Genomic DNA, 8,668 nt, shown 5'->3' with positions numbered 1-8,668 from the left:
TGTGTTACCAGCACCTTGCTGGCTACCGATGCACAGCACAGCACTGTGGGGGCTGCTGAGGGGAGAATTAACTCCTGCTCAGCCAGACCCAATACGCAGGCACAACCAAATCTGTGGGTTCTTACCCTTGTGTTGCCCGTTGGTTTCAACAGTGTGGCCTTAGTGGCAGTATCAGGACACATGGAACCCAAAAAAGGGGCAGAACTCTATTAAGTCATCTGCTTTTCCAAGGCTGTCTCTATCCAGGGAAGGGCCACACATCCTTTCAAAAGGAAGGGTCCCCTTACCTTTGAGACTGGGAGGTTCTCCTCCCTCCTTGGGACCAAGAAGAGGAATTACAATGAGTGGCAATGTGATCTAACTTCGACACGCACAGAGAAGCGCAGATGTGCATATCCATGCCCTCTTTGTAGCTGAGAATATGCTCAAAGGGCATCACAACAATATTCTTTGACCTGTCCTTTCCCCTCACTCTTACTGATCATGTGGCAGATGTTGTCAACTAAAGGCTACGTTGGTTTACACCCACTACAGGTTTGCACACACCTTTGAACACAATTTCAGCTGAACCCAGCAGCTCTTTCGAATCCGGCAGCTGACAATGACAACATCACCCTTCTCATCTGAGCTTGTAGTACTAAAGTCAGCTCTAGATCTGGCTTGCAGATCTGCAGACTCCAGAACAAAACAGCTGTGACACCAAATATACACTAACTTCCACCCACACCTCTCCTTCCAAGGCCAGATCAGCAAATGCAAAGCGAATGCATTAAAATGATGAGCACCAGGTCTCCAAATGTGCTTTAAAAGTAAAATTATATTAGCATGACAGTTCAAAGATCTTTCTCCCTACAGTTTCCCATTTTAATTTTTACACATATATATATATGATATTCTGCTACAAGTTCAGGTTCTCTGAAATCACAGAGGCAAAAGAAACTCTTCATGGAGTCAAACATGTTCTGAATACATTGAAGAACTGCTCTAAGTAGAAATAGCAAGTATGTCTTTAAAATTATGCAAAAGCAAGCAGGAGGGAAAGAGTACAGGGGAGAGTGAAGGTAATTCTCTGCAATAATATGATAAGAAAGCACATCAGAAGAGGAAAATTGTGTCAAGTCATACAAGTAAATGAAATATTTAAAATTAATCAAAATATTTAGGTCTAGAAGACCAGTGCAGGCAAGTAAAATAGACATAATGATTACTAATTAATTGTGTCACATGTGTTTACTGAGTGATCACTTTTATTGTTTTGGATTTCTAAAGACTTCTCATCGCTACTGCATTTAGCCTACACTGTCATTTATAATCATTTCTTATTCCCATCTGATTGCCACTCATCAGAACATTTGCTGAGCACAGCTCGATAATTACCCACTGCAGAGCACAGGGAGGTTCCCCATCCCAGGCACACATGAAAGGTGAGGAGGTAAACCTTTATGGGAAAAGAAGGGTTTTAATTATTTAAAACAACAAGAGATTTCTCAGGTAAGAACTCTTCTCTTGTTCCTCCCAAACTCACTGGCAGGGGAAAAAGATAATTTTTTCTCTCTTTCCCCACCTGACACACAGTGTTTCTACATATGAAACAAATTACTTAGATGCAGCTGTGGATGCTGAATTTGTTTGGTTTAGCTGTTGGGTGAAAACTTGAGCACAGCCTAGCAGCTGGGAATTCACCAGTAAGCAATGTATTGATACATTAGTTATCCTCAGAGCCCTCCTCTTCCCTTTCATAAATAAGGTCTGACTGATGATTATTTTCAAAAGTTGCTTACCGCAAAGGAGGCAAATCATGATCAACGGAACGAAGCTGGCACAAGGGGGCTGAAGGAGCTCACAGGACAGCACCATGCACAGCTGGAGGAAGCTCCCTGTTGGGTCAGAGACTTCAAAGACAGGTTCAAACAGGGAGAGAAGGGAGATCAGTCCATCACCTGATGGAGATGGAGGCACGTGTCCCCAGTTACTTTCGTGTATATAGGCACATGTGTTGGGTTTGCGTGGCAGGGTTTTGGTAGCGGGGGGGCTACAGGGGTGGCTTCTGTGAGAAGCTGCTAGAAGCTCCCCCTGTGTCTGACAGAGCCAATGCCAGCTGGCTCTAAGACGGGCCCGCCGCTGGCCAAGGCCAAGCCCATCAGCGCCTCTGTGATAACATATTTAAGAAGTAGAAAAACACTTAGAGAGAGAGAGCTTTTGCAGCCGGAGAGAGGAGTGAGAAGATGTAAGAAACTCTGCAGACACCAAGGTCAGTGCAGATGGAGGGGGAGGAGGAGCTCCAGGCACCGGAGCAGAGATCCCCCTGCAGCCCGTGGTGAAGGCCATGGTGAGGCAGGCTGTCCCCCTGCAGCCCATGGAGGAAGGATGAGGGGGTGTAGCGATTCCACCTGCAGCCCATGGAGGACCCCACGCCGGAGCAGGTGGAGGCACCTGAAGGAGGTTGCGGCCTGTGGGAAGCCCACGCTGGAGCAAGTTCCTGGCCGGACCGGTGGACCCGTGAAGAGGGGAGCCCACGCCAGGGCAGGTTTGCTGGCAGGACTTGTGACCCCGTGGGGGACCCCACGCTGGAGCAGTTTGCTCCTGAAGGTCTGCACCCCGTGAGAGGGACTCCATGCTGGAGCAGGGGAACGATGAGAGGAGTCCTCCCCCTGAGGATGAAGAAGCGGCGGAAACACCGTGAGATGAACTGACCGTAACCCCCATTCCCCGTCCCCCTGTGCCGCTGAGGGGGGGAAGGTTGAAGCCAGGAGTGAAGTTGAGCCCGGGAAGATGGGAGGGGTGGGGGGAAGTGTTTTAAGAGTTGATTTTATTTTCTCATTCCTCTACTCTGTTTTGCCTAGTAATAAATTAGATGAATTCCCTCTCTAAGTTTGGTCTGTTTTGCTCATGACGATAATTAGTGAGTGATCTCTCCCTGTCCTTATCTCGACCCACAAGCATTTCGTTATGCCTTTTCTCCCCTGTTTAGTGAATGAGGGGAGTGAGAGAGCGGCTCTGGTGGGCACCTGGCCCCCAGCCAGGGTCAACCCACCACAGCACATTAGCCAGGAGCTACAAGAATTATTCTGTATGCCACATATCTCTACGCCATAGTCACCTGGCACCATCACCCTTTCCCCATCCATCTTTCAGTCCACACAGTCCGACCATGTTGCAGACGTCAATGTGATGTCATGGTTCAAGGGCCATGGAGTGGCTTCACCTCTGAACTGAAAAGCAACCCAGCAAAGCAGTGAGAGAGAGCAAGAGCTGGCTTGGGTATTCTCAAAAAGGGTCTTGCTTCTCCCAGATGAGCATGCTGTGGTGAATGACTCCCGTATCTGCAAAAAATCATTTCTAAGGATTTAATCATAAAATTGATTGGAAAAAATACAGTTACATAGACATCCAAATGAACCTAAGGAGCTAGAGAAACACAAGGGACAGGAGAAGAAAGTGATTTATATCCCTGACTCTTCCTCTTCTCTTAAAGAAAGGACCCCAGTTTTTGCAGCATCAAAATCTTAAAGATGCTTTGTGTAGTTTACCACAAGGTTCCAGCATTATGGCCTATCGCTTGTAGCAATGGTCTCAGACAAGATGGTATAGCCACGCTCTTAACATCTTGTCTCACTGATGTCAGTGGTAACCTCTCTATTCCCTTAGTCAGTGTAAAAGGAGACCTGCGATCTGTTGTCAGCACACCCACCTCACCCACTCATACGTCAAGTGTCCCGTGCTGGTGTCCTGGTTCTGGCAAGGACAGAGTTAATTTCACAAGGCGCCAGGACAGGTGAGCCAGGCTGGTCAGGGGCTATTCCATACCCTGTGACATCATGCTCACCACAAAAGGGGGCTGGTCGGGCAGGGGTGGGTTCGGCGTGGCTCTGGGACAGGCTGAGTGTCCGGTCGGTCGGTCCTTGGATCGGTAAATTGTTCTTTGTTATCACCCATTGTGAATATCTGTTATCAGCACTGTTGTTGATTGTTTCCCTCTCCCTTGCTGTCCCAGTAACCTGCCCTTACCCCAACCCACGGGATTTGGGATTTGCCTTTGTTTTCTCATTCTCCTCCCCATCCCGCCGGGGGAGGGCTGAGCGAGCAGCACGTGGTGCTCAGCTGCAGCTGGGGCTGAACCACGTCAGCTGGGTAGAGAGTTTTGGTAATACAAACAGATTACTATCGATCCAGATCTGGAAATCAAGGGTGGTTCTTAGAAAAATGTGTGGTAGAGCAGCAAGATTCTTCAGTAACCGAATGGATAAAAATATCAAGAGAGGATAGTATAGCTGTGATGTGAAAAGCAGCGCTTTACTACCATAAGCTTATAGGATTACTATTCCTAGAGGGCTTTCCTATTTGGCTGTTAAGATAACAGAATTAAAGGGGGGGTGGGGAGCGGGGTGTCATATCCTTGCAGCTGTATAGATATAAAAATATGAAGTTTCTCCCTGCTGTGGGTGGATATTAAATTCTACTTCATTATATCCAAGCACCACCAAACCCAGTGATTTAAGAATGAAAATGCTATGCAAATTCATGGCTGCATTATTTTATAAATCCCAACTTTATTGATTGAGCTGTCAGAAATATAAACACATTCATTAATGGTGGAGGTAATTGGACCAATCTTCAAAATGCAAATTATCAAAATAAAATCACTCCATTGCCAGGTTAAAGAAGAGAGAAATATTTCTCTATCTAATGTTATCCTCTGGATAACACTATTTCATGCACTGATCCCTGCCACAAGTCCAGAGCTTTCATTTGAACTGCAGCACACTTTGCAAACAGGTCTGAGATTAACCCCTTCAAGCAATAAGGAGATGGAGAATCCATTGTGCCCCTAGATATTTTGTTTGAAGCTTAATTAAAGTTTAAGAACACCATTAATCATTTCCCCTGTAATTTGGCTGTGCTTCTCCTCGCCAGATTATTTTATACATGGCGTGTTCAATTTCATGAATAGATACAGGAGAATACACTATGCCTCCAGCAATGGCTGCAAGCAGTTTTATGAGGAAATGGTTTCCTAGTTTCCATAATCACCCTCAAGACATTTCACTGCAATACAATAAACGCAAATGGCAATCTGCCATTCAACACCAAAGATGTTCCCAGCCTGATCACAGGGACTGGTATTTGGAAACACATGATGTTTGCATTTTCAGGCTCCGCTCCACAAAGAGGAGGTTGTGGAGGAAAAGGGCAGTTATCAGAAATACAGAGATAAGCAGACTGAAAAGAATCAGCCATGCTTGCCAAAGTAAAATTAGGATTTGGGGATCATTTCTTAAGTGGGTAAGAAAAGTATGTGAGGTGAGTGAAATAGTTTATAGACCTAAATTAATTGTTTCCCTGAATACAGGATGACTGAGGGATGTCCCTCCTCAGGACTTTAGCCTTGGCTGGTTTTTTATTCCTACAGGGAACACCAGTGTCTCTGGGCACTTGCCCAGTGTTACTGCTGAGCTGGATCCCAGACTTCAGACCCCATGTCTGCTGAGAGAGTAAACTTTGACTGTATCTACACGGACAGCAACGCCTACTCCCACACATCCTTGACACATCTTGGAGTCACACTGTAAAGCCCCTAGTTGGCTTCAAATGTGACCTCAGCGTGAGCTACAAATTTTGGCAGGCACGATTTAATAGTTGCTAAGAGAAGTTAGACCCAGCGGGCTGCAGGACCTGCAGAGGGTTTCCATCCCAGCCCGGTGTAGCTGAAGCAGGTCAGCTGCCAGAGCCAGGGTGCTCCCCCGGCAGCCCCACCGAAGCGAGCGGCTGCCATTCCCCCTCCCCTGCAGTGGCTGGAGCAAGGCTGAGCACAGATTCCCCATAGGAGCACATCTGCATGCACACATGCCTGTGCACACATGTAAAAATAGTACACCGCTGATTGGACATTATTTTTTCCTCATTGGTCCCAGTTTCATGGAGTTCACACCTGAATTTTGTATTTCTCATGCTGTTACCAAGGTCATCTCAGTCTAACATGTTACTACTGATGCTGCTGCCTTTGCAAGGCTCTGTTCCCTAAAAGCTCCCCAAAGCACACCTCCAAATATCTGTAAAGCTCAGCAGTTTCTCCCCCTTAACCACTTGTGAAATCCAGGCACCCCTCACAGTATTGTCTCTAAGTTTTTTCAGCTTCTTGGTGTGTTATCCATCACATCCAGCAACTTTTCATGTCATGTCCAGTAGCTTCTCATGGTCTGTTCAGTGAGGTTAAACCTCTACCCAGTGCCTAGTAATCTCCATGCGTGCCTAAACAATATTTTCTTCCACATCACTGATGAAAAAATATTAAATATGGATTGCAAATCAGTCCCCGGAGACCTCAACTAAGAACAGTCAACTGGATGATGTGTCAACAGGATTAATTTTCTTGATCTTTCAACAAACTGCTTCTAAATTAGGTTCATCCAGCCTACACTCATTTTGAAAAATGCTAATCTTTTTACACACGTATCATGCAGGACTGAGCAAAATATCTTACAGAAATGTAAGCATATTATGTCAACACAATTCTCACCATAAAAATTAGTTGAATTCATTATGTTACTACCTGTTTATTCCTCATTGACTATGTCACCCCAAAAACTTTCCCCCTGATTATTTTGAGCAGTGGCTCCTACCTACTTCAGTTATCATATTTTCCTTTTCTGAGCACTCTCTTCTCTGTTTACTGAATGTTATTTGTTTCTTTTAAAAGAACGAAGGCCGATGATCACACTTTTGTATTCTTATCCCCTGTCCTGAAACGTGAGGAATTCTTCTGCTTCTCTGTAGAACTCTGCACAGAGATTTTGCAGCAAATTATGAAACCTAGTTTATAATTGGCTTTCTCCACAAACTCCCTCTTGGGAAAGATCATTGAAAGCTTCACAACTCTATGCTGATTTTGGAAAAAAGCTTCACTAGTTCATGACTTCGCATGAAAATCACGCAATATGCAGACAGCTTGCACAATTTTACCGGAGCTGGCAGGAAGATTTTCAAAGAAATGAAATTGCATTAAAATATGCTACTTTCTGGAAGCCAAGTGTTTTTCAGAGACCAATTCATTGCAACAAAGTCCTCCTCTAAATCCTCTTGCTGCTGTCAAGGGTAGACAGGGGAAAACCTGGGTATTTATGAATCAGTCTCAATAAAGGAAAACAAGCTCAGACTACTGCCTTCCTTGTGGGCATCTTCATTTGAAATTCTCTCTGGAAATTGCATTAGTTTTCTTATGAGAAGGTCCATATAATCTGCCTAATTATCAGCCTGACAGCTTTACATACAGCTTATATGCAGAAAATGAAAGGAATGATGAGGGAATTTCATGGAAGAGCTTTTATTTCCCCTGATAGAAATAGCATCTCAACCTAATTTGCATGTTAACGTTTCACATCGCCCTCCATATCTTATTGGTGGAAATATATCCACTCTCGTCTATTCCCATAAAAACAGAAAATGAGAATTGACATTTGTTCATCTTGTTCCAGCAAAGCAACTTCAAAAAGAGTGAATTTGGGTCAGACTAAGGCATTGCCTGTCATAGAGATATTCAGACTTTTAAATACAAGTGATTTCTTTTAGAAACAGAGTTAAAAGGAGAAACATGATTGCATTTCTGCACCAAAAAATAGAAAATATCTATGGGTCAACCTAGGTGGTCATTCCTTACCCAGATTTTTAAAAGTGCCTTTTGATTTGCAAACCTGAGCAGTATTTAAACTTTTGAGAAGGCTGACAGCTATTGTAAACCAGTAGGACCTTCTGATGCTCATATCCTCAGGACTTCTGAATGGCAACCTGAGTAATCACAGGTTACTTGGAAAAGTCTCCAGTCACTCACTGTTGCATTTTCTCCCACTTTAAAATCCGTAGTACACCCATCCACCGATGAAGTGTTTTAGCACTTCCAATGAAAAAGAGAGTGTGATTGCAGAGGTCTGTATTAGTGATCACTTGATACTGATTTACAGGGTATTTACAAATCCATAAATGGTTGATTCAATCAAAGCTACTGGGCTTTTTACATTACTGTACTTCATCTAGTGAAAGAAGAATATTTTGTGTAATTCTGGACTAACAATGGCACTGCCTCAGTCTCCTTCAATAAACAATTCTCCATTTTATTTTTACTAAGTTCTATGTGGCTAGAAGATGCACAGAAATGAAGAACTTAGAAGTCTGAATTCTGGGCTAAAAAGGAAAAGACAAAACTATGAAGGGCCACGTAACTACATGTGGTTAACATTATTTGGGTTCTCTTCTTCTCTGCTGCCTCATGCTTTCTATTTAAACTGCAGTGTGTGCCACTAGCAGACATTTTTGTAGGTAACCAAGACACCATGGAAGAATTTGGCTGTACATCATAACATAAAGTGAAAAGTTCAGCTATATTCTCAACAGCAGTTTTCAGATTTCCTGGGGGTTTTGTGTGCTTAGATATATAACCTAAAATTTAAATATATATGTTTTTACACAGCATATGATACACATTCTCTCTAATATTTTACTCTTTTCTGTTATGTACAGAGACTTCCAATCAGTTTTTTTAAAACATGCAGTGTGCATTTAATAGGAAAATGATTACAGATACATTCTGTTTCTTGACACAAACAGTACTGGCAACATTCACATTTTCAAACTGGGGTTTTCAAGTCTACTCAGCAATAACGCTTTAAGCATAATA

This window comes from Grus americana, chromosome Z (assembly GCF_028858705.1).
Source record: "Grus americana isolate bGruAme1 chromosome Z, bGruAme1.mat, whole genome shotgun sequence".
In the NCBI taxonomy this organism is placed as follows: Eukaryota; Metazoa; Chordata; class Aves; order Gruiformes; family Gruidae; genus Grus; species Grus americana.
Note: the sequence above shows the minus strand (reverse complement) of the source record.